Source organism: Vulpes vulpes, chromosome 3 (assembly GCF_048418805.1).
Source record: "Vulpes vulpes isolate BD-2025 chromosome 3, VulVul3, whole genome shotgun sequence".
Classification (NCBI taxonomy): domain Eukaryota; kingdom Metazoa; phylum Chordata; class Mammalia; order Carnivora; family Canidae; genus Vulpes; species Vulpes vulpes.
In genome coordinates, this window is record NC_132782.1 from 132,927,189 (window position 1) to 132,951,661 (window position 24,473).

Below are 24,473 nucleotides of genomic sequence, written 5' to 3' on the forward strand. Positions count from 1 at the left end.
TTTCTTTGATGTAGAAAAATTCAAATTATTTATTTCTTTTTGAGTAAGCTTTGGCGGTTTGTGCCTGTCCATTTCATATTTGTTTTGGTCAAATAAATGGTGATACGGTTGTTTGTAATATTCACTTATTACCCTGTGACTGTATGATCTGTAGTGATATCTCTCTTTTATTTCTAATACTGGTAATTTGCATCTTCTGTTTTCTTTTCTGAATTAGTTTGGCTAGAGTTTTATCAATTGTTTTCTTGAGTTTTATCAATTTTATCTGTCTTCTCAAGGAATTACCTTTGTGGGTTTTTGTTGTTGCTGTTGTTGTTTACTTTTTTTCCATTTTTGAATTTATTGGCTTCTGCTCTTACCCTTATTATTTTGTCCTGCTTGCTTTGGGTTTAATTTACACTTCTTTTTCTTCTTCTAATGATGGAAGCTTAAATCATTAATTTGAGGCCTTCTCCTTTTTTTCTTATGAAAGCATTTATTGCTATACCTTTTCCTTTAGCCTTGTTTTTGCTGCATCTCACAAATTTTCTGTTTTTAAAAATTTTTCACTTACTTAATATTTCCTAGTTACTCTTTGGATTTTCTCTCTGACCAGTGGATTTTGTTTTTTAGAAGTACACTGCTTAATTTCCAAATATTTGAGGGGAATTTTTAAATATGCTTCTGGTTTTGATTTCTAGTTTAATTCTGTCATTGCCAGAGAACATTCTTGACATCATTCCAATTATTTCAAATTTGATGGGGAGGGGCATGATTTATAGCCTGGAATATTTGTTGGTGAATGATCCATGTGCACTTAAAAGGATGTGTATTCTGTTGGTGTTGGTGTCAGTAAGGTAAAGTTAGTAGTGTTGCTCATGTCTCCTGTATCCTGAGTTTCTAGTTTTTGTTCTTTTAATTATTGTTAAAGTCTGTGGTGTTTAAGTCCCCGTGTATAATTGTGGATGTGTCTGTCCTTTCACATCTCTCATTTTTTGCTTATGTATTTAAAGCTCAGCTGTTGGATCTGTAAACATCTAGAAAAACATTGTTTTTCATTCTTAGTAAATTGACCCTTTTATCACGTAATGTCCTAGTTAATCCCTTGTAATATTCCTTGTTTTGCACTCTGATGTTCATATAGCCACTTCAGCCCGTCTTTTAATTAATTTTTATTCAAGCAAAATTAACATAAAGTGTTATATTAGTTGCAGTTAACATAAACTGTTATATTCAGCAGTTTTACACATTATTCAGTGGTCATCAAGACAAGCATACACTTAGTCCCCTTTATCTGTTTCACCCATCCTCCTACCACCTAATCATCCTCTGGCTCCAGCCTTCTTTTGATTGTTATTTTGCAAGATACATATAGTTTCATTCCATGCTTTTAGCCTGTTTCCATCTTTAGGTTTAAAGGTAGTTTCTTATGGATAGCATGTAATTGGGCCTTGCTTTTTTAAAATCCCATTTGGTAATCTCTTTTTGAAACAGTGAATTTATTAATTTGTACCTAATGTAATAATTGATATAGTTGGGGTTATATCTACCATTTTGCTAGTGGATTTTTGTTTGTTCCATTATCTTTGTTCCTCTTATCTTTTTTGAGGGAGCCTGCTTTTGCATTGAGTACTTTTAAAAACTGTGCTTTATTTCCATTTTTTACTTACTGTGCTTCTTTTAAAGATTTTCTTTGTTGTCCTGGTGTTTGCAATATATGTTTTAAAATAATCACACTCCATCTTCAAATATTTCACTACTACACATATTGCATGAAAACCTTACAACAGCATACTCCTAATCTGTCCTTTCCTTGCAATCTTCTGCACAATTGTTGTCCTATATTTTACTTTTATATACTGCACTGTAAACTCTCAATTGATTTCTAGTATTTAAATTTAGATAATTATCTTCTACAGCTATTAAAATGAGAAAAATCTTTTATATTTACCTTTATTTTAATCGTATTCAGTGGTGTAATTTCATTGCTTAGGTTCAAGCTTCTGATGTCTTATTCCTTATTACTGAAAAAACTTAAAAAACCATTTCTTACAGTGCAGGTCTGCTGGTAATTCCCTCAGTTTTCTTTTCTTTTTTTTTTTTTAAGATTTTATTTATTTGAGAGAGATTGTGCATGAGAGGCTGAGAGAGAGAATCTTTAAGCAGACTCCTGGATGAATGAGTAGCCTGACATGAGGCTGGATCCCATGACCCATGAGATCATGACCTGAGCTGAAACCAAGAGTCAGAATCTTAACCAACTGAGCCACCAGGTGCACCATCTCAGCTTTTGTTAGATATTTTTGCTGTGTGTAGGATTCTGAGGAAATAAGTCTTTTTCTTTTTCTTTTTCTTTTTTTTTTGCCTTTTCAGCATTTTAAAGATGTCACTCTATTGTCCTCTGAATTGTAAGTTTATGACAAAAAGTCTGGTGTAATATGTCTTTTTTCCTCCATCTTTCTTTTGCTTTCCAAATTTTCCTTTTTCTTTAGTTTTCAACAGTTTGATTATGATGTGCTTGGAAGTGTCTGTGAGTGACCGTTTGTTTTAGTGTTCATTCTTTTTGGAGGTTTCCTGAGTTTCTTTGCTCTGTGGTTTGCTATCTTTCATGATTTTAAGAAAATTCCTGGGACGCCTGGGTGGCTCAGCTGTTGATTGTCTGCCTTTGGCTCAGGGCGTGATCCCGGAGTCCTGGGATTGAGTCCCACATTGGGCTCCCTGCATGGAGCATGCTTCTCTCTCTCTGCCTATGTCTCTGCCTCTCTCTGTGTCTCTCATGAATAAATAAAATATTAAAAAAAATTCTTGGCTATTATCTTTCCAAATATTTCTCTATATTGTTTTATTCCTCTTTTTCTGATATGTTAGATCATTTGATAGTGTTTTACAATTCTTTAGGTTCTCTGTTTGGTTTTATTCATGCTGTTTCCTTTGATTTTGGGGTATATCTATTGACCTATCCTCAAGTCCACTGATGGTTTCCTGGGTTGTGTTGATTCTGTTAATGAGCCTGTGGAAGGGATATTTCATTTCCAATACCAGATTTTTATATTTACAACAATTCTATTTTTCTCTTTCTTGTAGCTTCCAACTCTGCTGAAATTTGCCATATGCATGTTGTCTACCTTTTCTAGCAAAGATTTTCCTATATGAATCCTAGTCTAATAGTTCTAACATCTGAGTCTGATTCTGTTGATTCCTTTGTCTCTTTATAGTACATTCCTCTCCCCTCCACTTGCTTTTAGTGTGTTCTGTAATTTTTAATTGGATGTTGGGTATTATATGTAGAATAGCAGAGACTAATGCAAGTACCATTTATACCTGGAAATCTGCACACCTCTCATAATGCTATGTCATTAGTGTGTGTATGTGGTGGTGCTGGGGTAAGTTAATATAATCAGGAGTTGAGCTGGATTTAACATATGGCTTCAAATTCTTCTAGGGCTACTTTTATGTTTACTGAGAGGTTTTTGTCAATCTTCATGTTCTCCTCTTGGCTTTTGGCTTTTCCTGTGCACCTGTGTCTTTTTATCTTCATATTTCTCTTTGAGTGATGGTAGATGGTTTTTGCCTGTATTTGGGATTTGCTAGCCGGTGGTGGGAGTTGGGAAGGTTCTCTTGTATACTGATTTGGCCTTAGTCTTAGGCAGACCATGTACTCCTGAGTCCTGGAGGCTGCTCATTCCAGCAGATTAAAGATTTGTCCTGTAGAGAAGTAGGATGAGACAGGGCTTTATGCCTTTCTTGCTGTGGCATCTGTTCCTGTCCTCTTATCCTGCACCAATGCAGGAAGCTTTCTTTGGTCTTCTTCCTTGCTCTTAATCTGTTTTATATACAACAGAGGTCAGAGAAGAGCCAAGTGAACTCTTTTTGTTGCTGCAGAGATTAGTAATTCTGTCCACTCATACTAGTGTACACTAGGTCTAACAATTTGTTAAAAGTTTTGGTTGAATAATTCTTATATTTTAGCTTGGTGCCTTGAGTCTCTGCTCATATACTCTGCCACAAGTGAACCAGCAATTGTGTGTCACCTTACAAAGGCCTTTCTTTATATTTCCAGCTTCCTGGTTCCTTCCAAATTTCAGCAGAGTTGGAAGTTACAAGAAAGGCTTCTTTTTATAGTTCTGATAGGTTCAAGAAAAGTTATAATTTTGTATTTTATCAGGATTTTTCTTTTTGTTAAGGTAGTAGTGATGTTCTTCCCAGCTTTCTATATAATAGATGGAAGAGGAATCCCTTTAGTTGCATCTTTAACTGCCCTATAAGGCCAGTGGTTCTGGATAGTGTGGTATATGGATCCCATGGTTATGTGTCCACTGTTAAACCTTTGCTATAAAGTAGATCCCTTGGTTTGATACAATGTTTTGTGGGATCTCCTCTTGGCAAATCAAGCACTATCTAAGCCCTTGGATATTAGTGCTGGCTTAGGCCAAGATACAAGTTGTTTCCAGTGTTGATCCCATATAAGGTGAATCTCTACTCCTTCAAGAGTACAAGGCTTCTCAGCTACATCTTGCCACCAAAGGGTTTTTTGGCCTCAGGGGGTGGTACTCTTTCAGGGGCTTAGCATTGATCTCAGTTTTTGCCAGGTTGAACATAGAGCAGTGGTGATAACTAGATCAACCCTGGTAAGTGGAGGGCCATTCTATTGGGCCCATGCATGTCCTCCATCCCTCCTGCCATGTTTACTTCGTTAATGAACTATGCTGGCACTGGTGTGCGAAATGATGTCAGCTGGCTAAGTACTACTGTCTCTGGTTATTTAGTAACTCTTCTATGGTGAATGCCCTCTGGCGTCAGTAACATGAAATAGAAAAATCTTCATACTTTGTACCCACTCTCATGTATCCATCCATATGCCTTATCCTTAGACTTCCTTGTTCCTAATCCTCCAATCCATTTTTCCCTCCTTGGGCTTCCTGAAAAAATAACCAGGACATTCTCTGCTGCCTGTGAGTCTATGTATGTTCTTATCCTGGGCTACCAGTCTTTCCAAAGGAAATGAATGACGAAGTACACTACCTGGAGCTCTATCCATTGGGAGGATTTTACCTTCTTACTCTCTGTCATGATCACTCCTGAGTGGGGGGATGTTTTTGGCTTTTACTCACATGCTGAGATAATCCATCTCTGAACCAAACTTGGCATTCCCCCTCTACCCTGATAGTCCTAAGTAACCCCTCCCTATTCCATGCAACTGTCATTGAGAAGTGAGTGAGAGATGTCCATGCAACAGTGGTGGACAATGGGCATGGCATGACTTGCCTGTTGATGCAGCTTACTTGTGACTTCTGGCCCTACTCTTTTCCAAAACTGAATGTATGACTTCCATCTTACTTTGGGTTGTTGCTCTGCCTTCTCAGTCTAATGACTTTTGTCATTAGTTTGTGATGGGAGACGTTGGCTGCATGGTCGCTTGATGTCCATATCAGAGCCCTGTTAACATGATAGGAGTTGCTTTTTAAATGGTGCAGAGTTCTCTGCTGCTGATGGCATATCTTTGCTCCAGCTTCCCTGGGGTATGTAGTCTCTTATGGGAGAGCTGTCCTATACATTTTAAGATATTTAGCAGAATCCCTTGCCTCAACCTACAAGATCACAGTAGCCTGACATCTTGCCTGCCTTAGCTGCGACACACCAAAGTGTTTTTATTGATTACCAGATGTTTTCTTTGGAGCAAAATTTCCCCTGGTTAATAACTACTGGTCTAAACAATTCAGGTCCCTTTGGACTATATTATTACATGGGGACAGAGAGTTAACATAGTCCTAGGCAAGACTGTAAATGTATATTGTTGTCATTGCCATGAGAATGTGAATTGCTTTTGATCTCCTTTTTATAGGACTGGAAAGGAATACAGTCCCCAGATCAGTGGCCTCATACCAAGGGCCTGAGGCTGTGTTTTTCTGTGCTAACAAAGATACCACATTTGGCACAGCAGCCACGATTATGGCTACTACTTGGTTATGTTTGTAGCACTTTACTCTCATGCGCCATGACCCTTTGGATTGTTTAGGGGCCAGACAGGTGAATTAAATGGAGAAACAAGGGGGGACCATCACCCTTACATTCTTTAAATCTTTGGCATGGTACTAATCTTGCCATTCTCATCAGGATATCATATATTTGTCTTGCTCTCTTGGCTAGGAGTAGGGGGCAGTTTCTGAGGTCTTTGTGTTGTTTTCTGCCTTACAGTAGCTCTTACCACAGGTCAAGAAGTCAAATGTGGGTTCTGCCAACTACAAAGTATGTCCAGTCCAATTATACATTTGGAGACTAGGAAATGATCACCACTGGGTTGACGCACCCAGTGGATTGAGTAGACTCAACATGAGCCAGAGCTTGGCTGCAAATCCATATTATTAAAGTGCTTCCTTCTGTCCTCACTCTAAAAAGAAAACCATGATGGTGCTTTGGGTCCACAGATATCAATGTCTTTTCAGACCCTGTGCCTAACAGTTCTCAAAAGATCTGAGCATTCCCCTTTTTCCACTGCATGGTTATCCAAGTAAAGAGCCATACTTAGGGACAGACTGGAGAATTACTACTGAATACATTTGATGCAGTGTTGCAGGGTTCATCCTCATGGGGATTTGGCGTTTTAGCCAAGAGGTTCTGGGTTTGAGAACTGGTTTAGGTCTAGGTGAGAAATTGTGACTTTACTAGGGTGGTTGCTCTTGGTTTCCTGATTGTCTATCCTTGGTTGCATAAATTAAGCAATACATTTGTTGCCTGTCCACCTTTTCTGCCCCTGTGAACACTGTGTTCTAGCAGCCATCTCCATATCTCTCTGGAAGTTGAGGCTATCACTCCAGTGTCACCATTCATCACAGTAATTGGGCCCACTTTCCTTTGGATGGTTAATGCTATAGCTTCTTTTATTCCAGGGTTCTGGGATCTCTGTTCTTATAACAGTATCTCCTGCCACCAACCTTGGCTTACATAGTGCGCCACTGAACTGCTCAATAATGCTGGTGTCTCTTTGCCTAGCACATTCCATACCAAGAAATTTACAAATGGAGTGTACTCTGGTTCCTTTCATGAAAATATTTGCCTAGGGGATTTTCTAGATTTAAGTAGTGTGTCCATTCCAGCATACCTCCTTCAATGACCTTTTAAATTTCATTTTTTTTGAATTACAGCAATTCTGTAATTTCTAGTTTACTTAGTGTGAGCCACTGATTTTCCAGACTTCCAGGACCTAGCATGATCTCCATATATGCCTGTGAAGAGGTGATCATAAGGAAATGTGACCCTTGTCAAAGCTGTAGCCTTCATGGTTATATACTTATTCCAGTGAAGTATGTTATCCTCATTCAAACAATTTCATCACTCTTGTTTGGGAATTGCTGTCAAAAACTATGGAACCTTACTATGAAATCTTTGTGGTACATCTCATTCTCTACAAGAGGATATGGTGTTTTGGAAACCATTGAGTCATTCAGGACCAAATTGGGTGAATAATTTGGAAAGGTTTTCAAAGAAGATAAAATAATTTTAGTTCTTTAAAAGATTCAACTTCTTGACTGTTAAGCAGCAGTAATTTGTTTTTTTGGATTTTCGTAACTTTCTCTAAAGCCTTTCTCAAAGTAACATCAGAATATACTCTGAACAATGACAGAATTGTTGGAATGAAGGTGGTCTTTTGTTTTTTAAGATTTTATTTATTTATTCATGAGAGACACAGAGAGAAAGAGAGGCAGATACACAGGCAGAGGGAGAAGCAGGCTCCTTGCGGGGAGCCCGATGTGGGACTCGATCCCAGGTCTTTAGTGTCATGCCCTGGGCCGAAGGCAGTGCTAAACTGCTGAGCCACCCAGGCTGCCCTGAAGGTGATCTCTTAATGTGAGTATCTGAAGAGCAACATTTGGGTGGATTAAATTCCATTAATTCAATTTATTTTACTTTGCACACAGGCAAAGAGATGGAGGGAAACTACTATACTGACTCAAAACTAAGTATATTTCCTTAGATGAAACAAAAATCCATTTTCTTTTTTTTTAAGATTTTATTTTTAAGTAATCTCTTGTACTGAACATGGGGCTTGAACTCACAACCCTGAGATCAAGAGTCACATGCTTTATTGACTGAGCCAGCCAGGCACTCCAGTTTTATTCATTTTTTCACTCTTAAGGCATAGTTGCCTTGCCCAGCCTACATTATAGTACAAAGTTTCTTTGGGCTTGTTTTCGTATAGATCATCTTGAGAATCTTGAATTATGTTATCAGAGCTTAGAAAATGAAAGCTATATTCTTCGTTTTCCTCTATTTATTTCTTTACTATATTTTTTAAATTATTGACTGTATTCCCTATGCCGTGCTTTTCATTCATGTGTATTTATTTTAAATGCATATTCTATTATAAAGATACTGATAATAAATAGAAAAACAAATTTTGCATTTAAATTATCTTAAACTTATAATACTAAGTTCATATTTTTTATAAGTAGAGCATTACATTTCATGACTTCTAACAGTCCCCATAAATACGTCTTATCACCTCTATTTTTATCTATCTCTTCTACTAGTGAGTAGATAAATTTTATTGTAGCATTGGGTGACAGTCTCTGCAAGGTCAAAAGAATATAGGAAAATTGATAATGTACCTCCCATTGCTAAGATGGAAGGATTTAGAGCATTTTATGAAAAGGTAAAAAAAAAAAAACCCACAAGAAAATAAACCATACCCACATTCTTAAAAAACACATTCTTCTCTCCTGGATGTGTCTGTCACAGGGAGGCTGCTCTGCATGTTAGAGGCTGTCTGTTAAGTTGCACTGAGGATTTACAACAATTTTCATAGGTGTGAAGGTGTGTAGGTAACTCAAAATTGATTGTGTCAAATGTCATGCTTAATTAAAAGGTGTTCCTTGCAAATTCTGATCTAAATTTAGGTCTGATAATTTATCCTTCCTCCTCTATCTTTCTTGGAAAACCATCCAGTGTAATTTGGGGGCTACTTGAACAACCTGAACACAAAAGGTATGCTTTTTTGTTTGAGGATGAGAAGAACATTTTTCCTAGCAATGTATGCAAAGAGCTGACTATAGCAGGTAATAGTTCAGGGTTTGATTTGGGCATTTATACCTGGGCTGAAAATTCTCAGTGAAAACTGTGATTTAAAAAAAAAAAAATTTACCCTCAGTTTCTCTGCCTCAGATTTGTTTAATTGCCCTACTAAAACAGATCCTATAGCCCTAGTCCTTGTAAGGCTAAGAAAATCAATGTTATTATTCCAAAAATTGTTTACTGCTTTTAAACGTAGGGACAGTTAATCTTATGAAACAGTATAGCAATTTGTTTAGGAACAGTCCAGATTATTATTTTGCCTATGGTTTCATCAGCGTGGTTTATTACATTTATTACATTATAATGATGATGGTTTAGTCGTGATAAACTCCATTATCATTAAACATGCTGAAAAATAGATTTTTGTCTTAAAAAATTGTCAAAAAGGAGTACTTATCACTAATGATACATTCCTATGTTTCTGTATCATGCTACTGAAATGTAATTAAATGCTAAAAAACAATCATAATATCAATAGCAGATTTTTGTGTAAATAACAACATTAAGAATTTCTATACATTTTCTGGCTCAATTTAAAATTTCAATGTTGGAAGAGAATACTATAAAAATGAATTGAACTACCTGAAAATAATTAAAATAAATTAAAATGCAAAGATGCATTTTTAAATCTGGCTATTCTTTTCCAGAGAGGGGGGGGGGTACTCTTTTCCAAGCAAGCAATCTCTTGTAAAATCCACTTTGTTGCTTCTACTCGAATCATAGAGCAAGATTGCCTCATTCACTAGACTTTGGAAATAAATCAAGGACCATTGTGCACGTTACTAAATAATGTCTGCGATATCACACACGCAGCAAAGATGCCTTCTTTTTTAGTTGCCTCGCTGTCTAACTTGCTCCGTATACTAATGCGGTTCTGTGATGATTGTGGGAGATGTTGATATTTGGGAATGCTGCCGATCAGCTTTCTGGTTTCAGAAATTGCACCAAAGACTTGAGGTTTTAGCGGAATTGATAAGAGGAAAGCCAACATAAGAGCTCTTGCTTTGATGCACGTTATAATAGCCAGCAAACCCCAGCATGGGCAGCCTGAGAGCAGGCCACTACTCTGAGGAGTACTCAGTTCTTTGGGGCTGATTATGGCTTATTGAGGCAGAAAACTTGTTCCAGTTCAAACTCTTTGAATTCCTTGTTCACTCAATAGTGTGTCAAAAAAGAGCATTCAATGTTTCATGTCACAAAATCACCGCCGGCCTAAATTGTTCCTATTTCTCTTTTGCATATGGTGTGCAAGAAAATTTTCAACACTCTTCCGTAGCACCATAATGCTTTGATATGGGTAACATTGCCATAACAGCCTGCATTAAGGAACTTATATTTTATTCTTCTTTTCAGTGTACATAAAAATCCCAGCTTAGTCCTTTTTTGTCTTTTAGATCCTTTGAACTCTTTCAAGCTATGTTTCAAGACTTTCTGGGCTTTGACGGGGCTGGGCATTCACTGTAAAAGCAGTCAATGCCTCAGTGAGACCACAAGCAAAACTGTGAGTGTCTTAAGCAGGGACCACACAACTCTTGTGAGTATTTGCATATTTTAGCAACTCTGTTGAGTGTGAATCTTAAAGCCAAGAATGCCGCTCATTAATTTCCTTCATGAAATATCTTGGGCCATCTACTTTTCTGAACAGACACTACCTGTGTCAGATCCGTTGGAGCTGGGGTGTGTGTGCGCGTGCATACGTGCGCTCTGGAATATAGGTGTGTGTGTGTATGTGTGACAGCGTGCTTGCATATTAGAGTCCTGGCTTGATGTTATCATTAGAGAATATGTTTACACTGCACTGTGAGATTCTAGAATCAAGTGCTGATTCAGACCCACAAGTATATACCCAACTGTGGACTCAAAGAGAGCCAGGCTAAAGCTGGACGGCCCAGTTCATTTTCCAGTTCAGTAGCTGTAGTAATCCAACTTCGCCAGCTGCTAACAAGATTGGGTCTGAAGTTTACCTCCACAATGAGATAATCAGATTACCAGCCACAAAGATCAAATAATGACCCAGCTTTCGAGCAAGTTCAGCAGGCCCTTGATAACACTGTGTGGTCCTTGAGGCTTGATTAAAAAATTAAATGGCTAAACTTTGCCTCAATATTTTGCATTGGGATTTTGAGTGACTTGATGATTCTTTTCATGGTGCACTTTCCTATTCTTCTGTAGGTTTGAAATTAAGAGGTAGGAGAAAAGGAGGATGCTCCCGCTGTGCAGTTGTTCTTGAGCTGGGCTTTAAATGAAGCATGTAGAATTTTTAATTTGGTGGCGTAGGGAAGACAAGGCAAACTCAAAATCATTCGTGAGCGAGGAGCTGGCCTGTAACAAAACAACAACCGTTGCCTCTCCTCCACACTGTCTCCCAGCCCTGTGCTTCTGGACCAGAATGGATTTGGTCTTTCGCTCCCAGGCCAAAAAATGTTTGAAAGTTTTGGTTTTGGCTACTATATGATAGCTGTTTTCAGTAGTAAAGGGATTATTCTGAGAGGCATACAAATGTGATTGTCTCACAGCAGATGGTGCGCACTGCTTCACCTTTGAGAAAAGTTAATTAAGCCAAGCATATTGTGCCCATAGAGAGGAAAATGTAGATGAATATTGAGCAATCAAACTCAGTGTCTCCTTTTTTCATGCCTTTGCAATGGGACACAGAATCCCATTGAAAAAGAATTATGTACAGAATCAAATTAATTCACATCCAACTTTACTCTCTTCCCACGTTTTAACAGGGGTGCACACCAGGCCCTTCAGAAGTTTTGTCCACAATCAATGGGCCACACTGCGGTGTCCACTAAATTAAATGAACCAGTGCAGAAGAATCTCTTGTGAGATATTAAAAGGGTGAAAGGCTGTTTAATTCAAATCCTTCCGTAGAGTCTTTTCACAGCCCCCTTTCCATAGTACAGTATAAATTATTAACTCACTCCTTTCATCTCAGATCAATTTACAAAACAGAAACAATTACCCCTTGTTAATGAGAGTGAACGCTTCTAATAATTATGAAAGTTGCGTTTGATTCTGTTTCCTCACAGGTCCTTGTTTACAATCTCATTTAGAGTTGCATCAAAGTGAAATAAAACAGGAATTCTCAGTTTGAGAAGTGGCTGGTCTGAAACAAATGGGCTGCCCATGTTAATGAGTGTTGCTTGAGGAATGCATTCAAATATGATTCAAATATGATACCAGCTTCCACTCCAGTAATTCTCCTCTTCGGTGCTTGAAATATCTAGGTTTCTGAGGGAGCTGCTTTTCAGTTTGGGGGTTTGGGAAGGTGTTCACGCCACCAGCTCTACAAATGGCGGGTAATTGTTGATGGACAGGCTTACCTCGAGGAGGAGAGGGAGAAAGGGTTTTACTGTGGCCTCCCGCCATGCTGAGTAGTTTGAGGCCTTAGGCAGGCTCCGTGGGCTTAACTTTATCTTTCCCTTCAGAATCAGTGACGAATCCAAAAGGATAAAGGTAGACTTTAGACACCAAAGGAGCACTGAGACTCAAATAGAAAGGCACATTTTCATCTCAATTGGATAAAGAGGGGCCAGAGGAAATGACTCAGATCATTGAAAGAAAAGGCCAAGTCTGAGGTAGGCCCAGCAGCTGTCCAGCCCTCCTTCCCATGCCTGGCCAACCCCCAGGCTCAACTATTATTTTGGTTTCTCAGGATGTATTCAGAGAGGCGAGCAGTGATTATGGAGCCTGAAGGGGAGAGGGAGGCGGTCATTGGAAGAGGAGGGAATGGTAACATAGGCCAGCAGAGGCCAGGGTACTTACTAAGAAGTCTTCCTTGGCTATAAGGGGCGGGGGGCAGAGTAGGAAGAATTTCAGTAACCACATCAATCACGGAGGAGTGACTTTAGAGACAAGGCCTTATGAATCCTACTTTGTGTTTGGTTGCGATGGCAGACTATGGGCAAAGGAAGCAGAACGTTATTTGAAGATCTAGAAATGATAGACATAGTGGGCAGTAGCGGCCATCAAATTGCTGATAGAGGACTTTATTGTAGAAGCATCATGGCAGAAATGAAGTCCTTAGTAACTCGGTTTTTTTTGGAGATTGAATTTACCAAAACCTCTTGTGACAGAGTACCAGAGTATCATTTTAAGTCTCTAGAACTTATTTTCCCTATACTTCCTAAAAAAATGAACTTTCGATTTTTTTTAAAATGGTTTTCGTTGTGAAGATAGTACAGAAAGTTTCCATATGCATCATACCCAGTTTCCCCCATTATTAACGTCTCGCATTAGAATAGTACAGTTGTCACAATTTACCACGATTGATATATTTAAAAGAAACCATAACTTATTTAGATTTTCTTGGGTTTTCCATGCTGTCCTTTTTCTGTTCCAAGATCGCATCCAGGATATACCACATTACATTTATTTACTCTCTTGGATATGATAAGTTCTTTGTTTTTGATGGCCTTGATGGTTTTCGGTACTGGTCAGATGTTTTTTTGTTTTTAGAATATCCTTCAATTTGTTTGGTGTTTTTCCTATGATCAGATAGGGGTTATGGAATTTGAGGAGGAAGACCACAGAGGTAAAGTGCCATTCATATCATATCAAATGTACATCCTGTCACATGGTGTCACCCTGGTGGTTAGCCATGATCCCTTAAGTGATGTAGTGTGTGTTCTGTTTTTCTACTGTGAAGTTACTCTTTTCTACTCCTTCTTTCCACACTATTTCTTTTGGAAGGAAGTCACTGTGCCCAACCTATACTTAAGCCCTCATGGTAGTGGAAGATAATCTATATAATTACTTAGAATTCTCTTATTTTTAAAAATATGTTATTTATTTATTCATGAGAGACACACACACACACAGAGGCAGAGACAGGAGCAGGCTCCAGGCAGGGAGCCCGATGTGGAACTCGATCCTGGGACTCTAGGATCATGCCCTGAGTTGAAGGCAGATACTCAATGCTAAGCCACTCAGGCATTCCTCTCTTGTTTTTGTTTTTTGTTTTTTTTTCTTAAGATTTTGTTTTTGAATAACCTCTACACCCACCATGGAGCCTGAACTCACAACCCCGAGATTAAGAGTTGCATGCTTTACTGACTGAGCCAGTCAGGTGCCCCAAATTGCTTAGAATTCTTATGTGCATTCTTATGTCTTTTCTCCAACTTATTTATTCAGTCATTTATACCAGTATGGACTCATCAATATTCATTTTACATTTGGGTTATAATCCAGTACTACTTTATATATTGGGTTGCTTAGATTATTTTGGCCATTGGGAGCTTTAAATTGACTCCTGTGTCCCTCTAACAAACCTCCATCATTTTTTTTTTTTTTTTACTTTCTTACTTGGAAAGGAAGATGTTATAAGATGTTCCAGACCCCTCTTTTGTATCTCCTGCTCCAGAATCAGTCTACAGTCATTTTTCCAAGAATCTCTGGTTTATTAAAGAGCAGTATTAGAAATCAAGATCTGGATGCTAAGTGTTTTGTATCTTAAAATGTTGCACCTCTTTAAGGAAATGAGTTGTGGTAAGAAACTCTGGTAACATCTGTTCATCCATCCAAACATTCATTGCAAAAATTTTTGGAAAGCTTACAATGTACCAGGCTCAGTGCTAAGAGTAGGAATGCAAAATAAAGAATAATACTTATTTATATAGACGTTTGTAGTTGGCTAGTAGCAGGAGCTTAGATACCTATACGTATGCCATGATAAAAATCTTGTTTAATTTTATTTGACAAATAATTATCATGAGCAGTTGGTGTTGTGCTAAGTACTTGAGATACAAAAAGAAATAGCCCCATTGCTGCCTTCAAAAAACTTACATATAAGTGAGGTGGAGGGTGGAGTCATCAGAAAACACATGTAAACAGGCAGTCAAAATACAGTATGATCTGGGGTGTGTTGTCTATTTCTGGTTGACGGTTTGAGACCTTCCCCACATAACTTTCCAAAGGAGAATACCTTAGTCCCAGAAGATGTTTTATCCATAAATCTAGCCTTAGACTTTCTGAATGTTTGCCTTCCTTAATGTGTTCAGAAATCCTTCAGGATTTTACTCATGTATCAAATGTTTGCTCTATTTCATCATTGGAGCTGGGCTTGTATAGAATAATCCATAAATGTTCCCACAAACTGCACTAGGAGTGCCTTTGTCCAACTTTGAAGACTTTGTTCTTTTTGTCACTGCTGCCACCCCCTGGAGCTAAACCACATTACCGCCCCCTTCCCCTAAACATTGCACTGGGGCTAAGTCCCCTGCCCTGGTCATAGAGATTCAAATAGCAAACTGTCTGGTCTCTTACATTTTGAGACTGAACTTGCAGCTTGGATGTAGATATTTCTATGTAATAGAAGAAATTAATATGTATGAAAATCCCATACTTGGATGTAGATATTTCTATGTAATAGAATAAATTAATATGTATGAAAATCCCATAATTTAGCCTGGCTCTGTAAAAGATCACTAGACTTGGAGTCATGTCATTTGGGTGTATAAACAGATGCCTTTGGCCAAAGGTATTGACAGTGGCAGTGAGCTTTTGTAGTGTCCCATTGGTCTCTTTTCCAGGCAGGTGATCTTGGACAAATTGTGCAATTCTCAGACTCTCCATTTTCACTTTTGTGAAGGGATGGGAGTATAATGTAGTTGCTAACATCTTTGTGGGGCTGTTGTGAGAATCCAATAAGATAATGGAGAGGGAATCATTTTTCCTAATGAAAAGTGTGATAACAATCAGTTACTATTAACTGATTGTTAATCAGTACTATTAATAATTATTTTTATCAACAAAATATTTATTGAATTTTTAAGAACATAACTTTGGAGCTGCGTAGACCTGAGTTGAATGCCTAATTCTGTGACCTTGAGCAATTTATTTCCCTATTTGAATCTCAATTTGCTCATCTAGATAATATCACTAGAGTATTAGTACCAATTTTAGAAAGGGAGCCAACATGTGTGATTGAATACTTAGTGTTATTGAAGGCGTAATTGTGTCCTATGTTAAAACCCTAACCTTCAATAGGATGGTATTAGGAAGTGGGGGCTTTGAGAGGTGATTAGGTCCTGAGGGTAGAGCCCCCATGATAGGATCAGTATCCACATCAGAAGGGGAAGAGAGCCAACCCTTTCTCTCTCTTCCATGAGAGAGGACACAGCAAGAACAAGGTTCCTGGCAACCCAGAAGATGATTCTCAAGAGAATCTGACTATGTTGACATTCCAATCTTGGATTTTTACCTTCCATAACTGTGAGAAATGAATTTCTGTTGTTTAAGCCATTCAGTGTATGTATTTGTTTACAGGGCCTTAGACTCTTGGACTAAGGTTACTTATCATCTTTATCTATACAACATTGATGGCAGGATTCACACCTAAGAGAAGCATTAAAAGATGTAATCTTTGTGAAGATTAAATGATATAACTGATTCATTTCTTAAATATTTACTACTATTTTCTAGAATATCAGAAGGGAACAAAACACATAAAAATTCCTACCCTTGGGTGCTAACTTTCTGGATGCAGTGGAAGGATAGACAATAAAAAAAATGAGCAGGTATAGTTGTAGACTGTTAGGTGGGAGTGAGTGTTATGATGGGGATTGAGTAGAAGGGAGGAATTTCTGATTTTTAAGTAGGGAGGTCAGGAAAGGCCTTACTGACGACGTGGCCTTTGTGTAGTGACCTGAAGGAGGTAGGGTGAGAGTCAGAAGACTGCTTTAGGGAAAGAGCTAGTAGGGTAGAAGGAAGAAGAAAATATAAAGGCCTGAGGTGAGCATTGATAGCAGGCTTGGCTGCATCTTGAGCTTTTTAATTAAGGCAGGGCACTGATGGGAGAGTCTTTAAGACCTGGTTCTGATTTCTTCTTAGAATACTCATCCCAAGCAGCTGGTTCTAGATTGATGTAGGAAGATACTCTTTCAAAATTGGCATCATAAACTGGCCACAAAAACTACCACATAGCTTACCCTAAGCCTATTTTTGATGGCACAGTCCATCTGGGCTGATTTGGTTTTAAAAAGAAAATAAAACAACGGCCCACCTCTTCTAACTTGCGATTTCTTAGAAATAAGCCCAACCAGCCAAAAATGTTTATTGTGCTGTAGGATGAGATTCTCTGCTTCTTTCCCTCAAAGGGTCTTAAATGGAGAAAGAGAATGCATGCATACCCCAGGGGGCACAGCCTGCAGTGACATCGCAAGTTTGAAATTTCCTGAAAGCTTGAGTTTATCCTAACAACTAGTGCAAAATTTACAATACACCTATTCTATTTTTGTAAAATATTAAACTTCCAAAAACATGAACACTCCAAAATAAGCTATATTTATTCTAAAGCTTTGTATACTTAGTATAGTATAGTATAGTACTGTGTACCGTGTGGGCACGCCACCTTGAGAAATGGAGAAAATCAGGCTGTGCTAAGTGCTAAGTAGAATTATTTTGGTTTTAAGGTTAAACATTCCGTTCAAACTGTATTATATCCATAAATCTTACAATTGCAAATTTACATGCAAATTGTCACCCATGCCTGATTTCCTTCCAGCCACTTTGTCTCTAAGATACGAATTCCCCAAGTGGTTAAGCATTGCCTCTTTTTGACACCCTTCCTTTTTTGCTCTATGCTTGCTTTTTTTTTTTTTAAGTTGAAATATATTTGACCTACAATGTTGTGTAAGTTCAAGGTGTACAACATGTTGATTTGATAGGTTTATGTATTGCAGTATGATTACCACCGTCGAATTAGCTAACACCTCTATCGTATCACGTAATTATCATTTCTTTTCTGTGGTGGGAATAATTAAGTCTAGTCTCTTAGCAAGTTTGCTGTTTTTAATACCAAGTGCTTTTGTCCCTTCTGTCTTCTCAGTACTGGCAGCGCTTATCCTTTTTGTGTGTTCAGGTCTCTTTGTCTTCTTATCTATTTTATTTAGAAATATCCTTGCTGAAGCCAGATTCCCTTTTAACATTTTTAAATTTTTCAGCAGCATTATTGAGCTATGTTGCTTGGGTTTTGAATCTCACCTCCACTACTGACTGGCTCTGTGACCTAGACAAGTTACTTCACCTCTCTATGCCTGTTGATTTTAAAAGGAGGATAATGAGAGAATCTATCTCCTAGGGCCGTTGTGAGGATTAAACGAGTCAATGTCTGCAAAATGCTTAGAACAGTGAGTGCACGTAGAAAGTGCTCAAAAAGTGCTATCTGTTGTCTAGTGTGATTATTGTCTGTTCTTTTCCATATTTGGCCACGGGAGTGCACTTAGCAAAATAGAGGTATTCAGCTTCCTCTTTCTCCACTCAAAGTGCTCTCTTCCAAGTGCTCCCACAGTATTTCCTGCAAAGTAGCCCTTCTTGTTTATATTGCTATTATTTGATTACAAAGCCTTGTCTCTCTTTGGGCCAGTCACCCAATGAAATCTTGCTCACTTCCCTCTGGGGGACATTTGGCAATGTCTGGACACATTTTTTGATGTCACATTTTAATAGCACAACTGAGGCAAAGTGCTTACTGCATCTAGTAGGTGGAGGTCAGGGATGCTGCTAAAATGCTGCCCACCGACAATGCACAGGATAGGCCCACATCAAAGAACTGGTCTGCTCCAAATGTCTACAGTGCCATGGTTGGGAGACCCTTCCCTAGACTCTGAATCCAAAAGGCAATTATCATCCATCTTTACATATCCAACTCTGGTATAATGCCTCGTCCGGAGAAGGCAACTCAGACTATTTGTTGGATCAGTTCCTGCATGAACAGTGTTAAGGCAGAGGACAGGATGTTTCCAGTGGAAGTTCGGCCGGCACACATACTTAAAGAAGGCTATTAACCATGGACTCTGGTATTGGCATATTCATCAAATATTTGTTCATAAGACTCAAAAAGACAGCACCAATAGCTTTGCAGGAGAGCCTATGTCTAATGCTGCATGTCTCAGCATATTTAATTTCTATCTTTTCTGTTGCATCTGGTCAACAGTGAGGGCCTAATCCATATAGATCCTCTGATGCAGAACCACAGAAGAGGATTTTGACTCATGTTACATCTCTACCTAAGAAGAGTCCTAAGAAGATTTATAATCTTTTTTTGTCTTTTCTCTCTCTCTTGGCTTCCCTCCCTGTAGCCATCTGAAAATGGCTAGAAGAGACAAGACTCCGTCGTTGCCCAATCATGGCTTGAATTGCTAAGTGGATCAGCACAGAGGTGCAGCCTCTCCTTTTCCCTCTGCCTCGCCAGTTGCTACCAGTCTGGGGACAGAGAGGAAATGACTAAAAATTGAACGGAGGCTTCCAACAGGGCTGTGAGGAGATCTAGCCCATTTTTAGCACCTTTTAATGTGAAAATGTCTCTCAGCAGGACATCACCCCTCATTGTTTGTTTAGTTATGTGATGAGGAAGTGGACACAATTTTCTTGAATTATGCCTGCCAGACACTAAATTATATCTCAAAGAGCAAAGCTTTTGATTTTTTTTTTCTTCACCATTCTTTTCTATTTTTGTTATCACACATGGCGGGCTGATAGTAGAAGCCATTTTCTCACTAAGTTCCAGTGGAAGTGGGGGCCGGGAGAGGGGGAGAGTCGGTTCAGAGAAGAAGCAAAAGAGTTGCAGAGTTGGCTATAATGATGAGATCCAGGATAGAATCCAACTAAGTTTCCTTAACATTCTGAAATGTCCACATGGGTCCAGAAGAGGGATCCCAGGATACCTCTACACCATCCCAGTTGGTTCAGATTTGCCGAGTATAGGGTTGGAATAGGTAACGAGCTCACTGTCTATGAAGTTGTCACTGAAGGGGGAAAAGGGAAGGGTTGGCATCAGAAGAGAGAGATTATGCTGCCTTGTGAAACTACTAAAGTTGGCATCGGTTGTAAGCTGAAGAATTTAGATTAAGGAGAGGAAAAATGGTAAAATATGATTATTAAAACCTGCTAACCTTTTGAATTACTTCTGAGCAAATTCTATTTACTAGAACTACCTGTTTGTGTCCAGTTGGAACCATGTTTCTAAACAAAAGTAATTACATTCAACAGAGAGGCACCAGATGGCTTCAGGCACTGGTGTGTGCCGGGACACAGAAATGAAAGACACAATGCCTTCAGGGGCCTCCTCTTACCTACAGAATAGCCAAATTGTCTAATTTGCTTGTGACTAAGATTCTTTGTCTACAATCATGTTTCCAATAGTAATAATTCCATTTGTTTGCTGTGAGAGTCAAATGAGATAATTGATATATGGAAGCTTGTCCACTGACAACTATAAAGTCCTATACTCATCTGTTATTTTGCTTTTAGAATACAAGTTAACTTTAAGGGCATCTGGCAATGTAAAAGAGTGTGGGGGTGTTTGGCGAGCACTAATACACTGAGAGGATTGGAGAGGAAGGGAAATCTTAAGTACCTAAATGCTTTAGAGAAAGATTATATAGGATTTCCCAGAATGAAGTAGTGATGAACCTTTATATGGTAATGAACGTTTGTACCATATGATGCCCTGTACATGCAGAGACCAAGTCTAAATTTCCAAATTATTTTGCTACTTAACTAGCTATGTCGTATCAGGTAGTTTACTAAATCTTTGTGAGCTCCAGCTACCTCATCCGTGAAATGGGCCTGATTCTGCCTATCGCAAAGCCTTTTGGAGGATTAGAGATAATTTGTGAATTGCTAAAAAAAATAAAAAATAAAAAAAAGTAAAAAAAAAATTTGTGAATTGCCTTTGCCCAGTGCTGGACACCAAGTAGGTCCTTAGAGTACATATTAATGTTTGTACCTACATCCTAGCATTATAAATGAGTAGGTAGGGACCCAAAAGGTCTCTTTGCCAAAGACCCAGAGTTGGAATTAGACCCCACTTGTATTACTCCTAGGCTGATGTGCTTTCCCTTCTACTACCCCCACCCCCATCGTGTTGATTGGTCACCACAACTTGAGGGAGTCATCTTTTGAAATGTTTCTCTGAATTACCATTTCATTTCCATTTTTTCAAAAATGAAGATCCTTCTTTAGATTTATGCAGTATTGTCACTGGTGCCTTTCCTTCAGGTTTCTTTTCTGCTCTCATTCTGATTTCATCTTCTAGATTGATCATTTGCCCATCCTAGAATTCCTACTACTATATCAACTCTTAAGTCTTTCTGCCAATTTTTCAAGGTCTTCTCTTCTCTTTCCTTTGTAAGAAGACCCATAGAGCCTGGGGTATAGGGTCTATTCTGCGTGTGGCTGGGTCAGTATAAGGAAATGTAACATACCAATTGGAGTTCTGGAAACGCACATTTGTTCTCTCCCATCTTCCTGAATACTTATATGTTCTATGTCAGTGATTGGCATACTTTACTGAGAAGTGCCAGGAAATAAATATTTCAGACTCTGTGAGTCTTAGGATCACTATCACAACTATTCAGCACTACTGTTGTGTGGAAGCCACCATAGACTATCTGTAAACAAAGGAGTCTGGCTTTGTTCCAGTAAAACTTTACTTAAAAAAAATAGGCCACTAGTAGGAGTTTGACAACTCCTGTTCCACACTACAGCTTTTCTCTGCTTGTTTTTTTTTTTTTTTTTTTTAACTTTTCTTAGGCACATAACCTCTCTTCCATTTGGACTGGTCTTGCTATCGTATCTACGTGACATGAACATTCTTTTTCTTCTTTGTCCTTGCTTGCAAACTCCAGAACCTAGAAAGTCCTTCATTCTATTCTGACACTCCTCATTATCTCTGTTGTCTGAATCCTACCAGGTATAGCATTCAGTTATGCAAATGCAATTTATTGCTAATTGTTTCAAATGTTGTCCTCCTCAAAGTAAGCACTTTTCCTGTATTCCCAGACTGTGCCTACAATATAATTAGATAATACAAAATAAATACAACTTGATTCATTTTTTATAGCCTATATGATGCACTAACAATTTGAATTAAGAACTTGGGAGTGGACTTCATTTCATTCAGAAAGATTCTGTGGAAGATCATGATCAAAAAGTTCAAGCAATTGAAAATAATAACAAAAGGGACACACTTGGGTGGCTCAGTCAGTTGAGTGTCTGACTCGATTTTGGCTCAAGTCATGATCTCAGAGTCCTGGGGTCAAGCCCTGCATTGAGCCCTGCACACATCAGGGGAGCCTTCTTGAGGATTCTCTCTCTCCCTATCCCCACACTCATGCTGTCTCTCTCTCTCTCTCTCTCTCTCTGACAAATAAAAAGAAATATATCTTTTAAATAAAAATTCAAGCAATTGGTGTGTGGTAAAGCCTAACTCAATAAATATGTCTAGGATATGTTTTCTCTATTTTTATTTTGGGTATAGAAATCTTCTTACAGTTTCCTATGGATTCATCTAAAAAATTAGCTGCTCTGGACCTAATTCCTTCAAATATCCCTGTTGTACTGTCTTTGGCAAATAAATGTGCCAGCACTCCAGGCCTACGGAATAAAGATTTTTTTTTCTCCATTGAGGAGGTATGGCTGAAGTATAAAGGGACTCCTTGATGTGAATGCTCTGGAATATATGAATATGTAGGATTTTGGTTTAGATTCCATGGTTTTCCCACCCATTTCTTCTTCTTCATTTTTTAAAAAAATGTTGATGTATATTAACAAATGCTAGACATTTAGGGATTTAGGGATGTGTGTGAGCTTCACAAAGGACACTGTGCTCAGATGCTGAGCACAGTGTTTTTGATGTACTTTGGTTTTCTTGCTTGGGTTTTTATAAGTAAACTTGTTGGTTTAGTCTTATTTAGTCCGTTTTGTATTCGATCCAGCATACTATGAGCCTTTATTTATAAGGATTTCTATCTGTAGTATGTTCTTTCACCCCTTTTTAGCCTCTACAAATCCTTTTATCCTTGTGGCTTGGCCATGTTGCCTTCACTGTGAAACCTCCAAGACCAATTCATCTTCCTGCAACTTTGCCCTTGTCTAAATCTGTAGACAGTTGAATGCTTGTATCACTCACTTTCCTAACCTAGAATTTGGGCCCTTACCATTTATTTTCTTATAATATCACTTGGTTGCCATGTTGTTTTGTTATTAAACTACAGATGTTCCATCTCTTGTCTATTGAGACTGTAAGCTCTCCAAGGGCAAATACCTAATTTTATCTTTCTTTGAACTTTCCTCACTGTGTGTGCACTCATCCTGATTGATTGGATGAGAGCATAAAAATCTATCAAATGGCTGTCTGTTCTCGAGTAAAAGGTTTGTATGTGGTATATCAAAAAAGGCTCAGATCGTGTTGTCAAGATAGGAAAGTACAGAAAGATTTCTTAGGTCTTCAATACCTTCTTCAGTTGCCAATTTAAGCTAGGCAGTTCTCTTCAGCAGACTGTGTTCTGCTCTTAATAGGGAAATATCAAAAGGGAACTTCAAAATTTCCCAAGAGACTGGAATGTTTGGACTACTGGGGTCATTAATGCGGCCTATTAGTGTTAAATGTTCAATCTTTAAAAGCCCTAAGTAAAAGCTCCTACATCTGCTTATGTGACGGAAAGGCACATAGATGAGGGCTACTTATTCACACGTCCAAAGAAGTCTGTGTTCAGGGTTAGTTGAGGAGATTGAGAGTTGTGAGAATTAAATTTCTTGTTTCAAAAATGAGAGAAAGCCCCATATTCCAAAGGAAAATTTTATAATCTTATTTGCACACCTCAGTTTCTTAAAAGTTCCTAAATCAGTGTTTTACAATTTTGGTTATAAAGTCTTACAAATAAAAGAGACTCTAGTTCAAACATTTCCAGAAACCACCCAAGCCCCTCTTTGGATTTGGTAAACTCTAGCTTTTAAATGGAAATTTTAATTCTTGAAAACTAAACCCTGTTTTTAGAGAGGTGGATAATTAAAACAAATAGCTAGGATGGAAACTTCACCTGTACTTCATTAAAATGCTTTGTGGATACCGTCCTTCTCAGCTTTGCTAGACTTGTCCAGTGCTGCTAACCCCTGTCTCTGGCTCAGTTTTTCCCCAGCCTCTAATTTTTACCTTCACATAAAGTTATCTTTATGGATCTGTAGCAACTGTGTTTTTTTCATTCAATATTGTGTTTGTGAAACTTATCCATGTTGATACCGTAACTAGTTCCTTTATCTCCCTGCTATTGAGTATTGCCTTATTTGGTTATACCATACCTTGCAGTCTACTCTTGATGAATATTTAGATTGTTTTCCTTTTCTTTTTTTTCAATTAAAAATGAGGCTGCTGTTAAAATTTTAAACTCTTCCTGCACACATATGCAAGAGTTTCTTCTGAGAAGTGGAATTTATGGGTATTAGGATGGTCACATGTTCAACTTTACTAAATTGCTTCTCAAGTGATGATGTCAATTTATATGCTCCCCAACACTCCGTAGGATTTCTCTTGTCTCTGCATTCTTGTCAACATGCAGAATGGTAAGGTTTTGGCCAACTGGATGGGTGGGAAATATTTCAATATTTTAATTTATATTTCTCTGTTTACTAGGGATGGT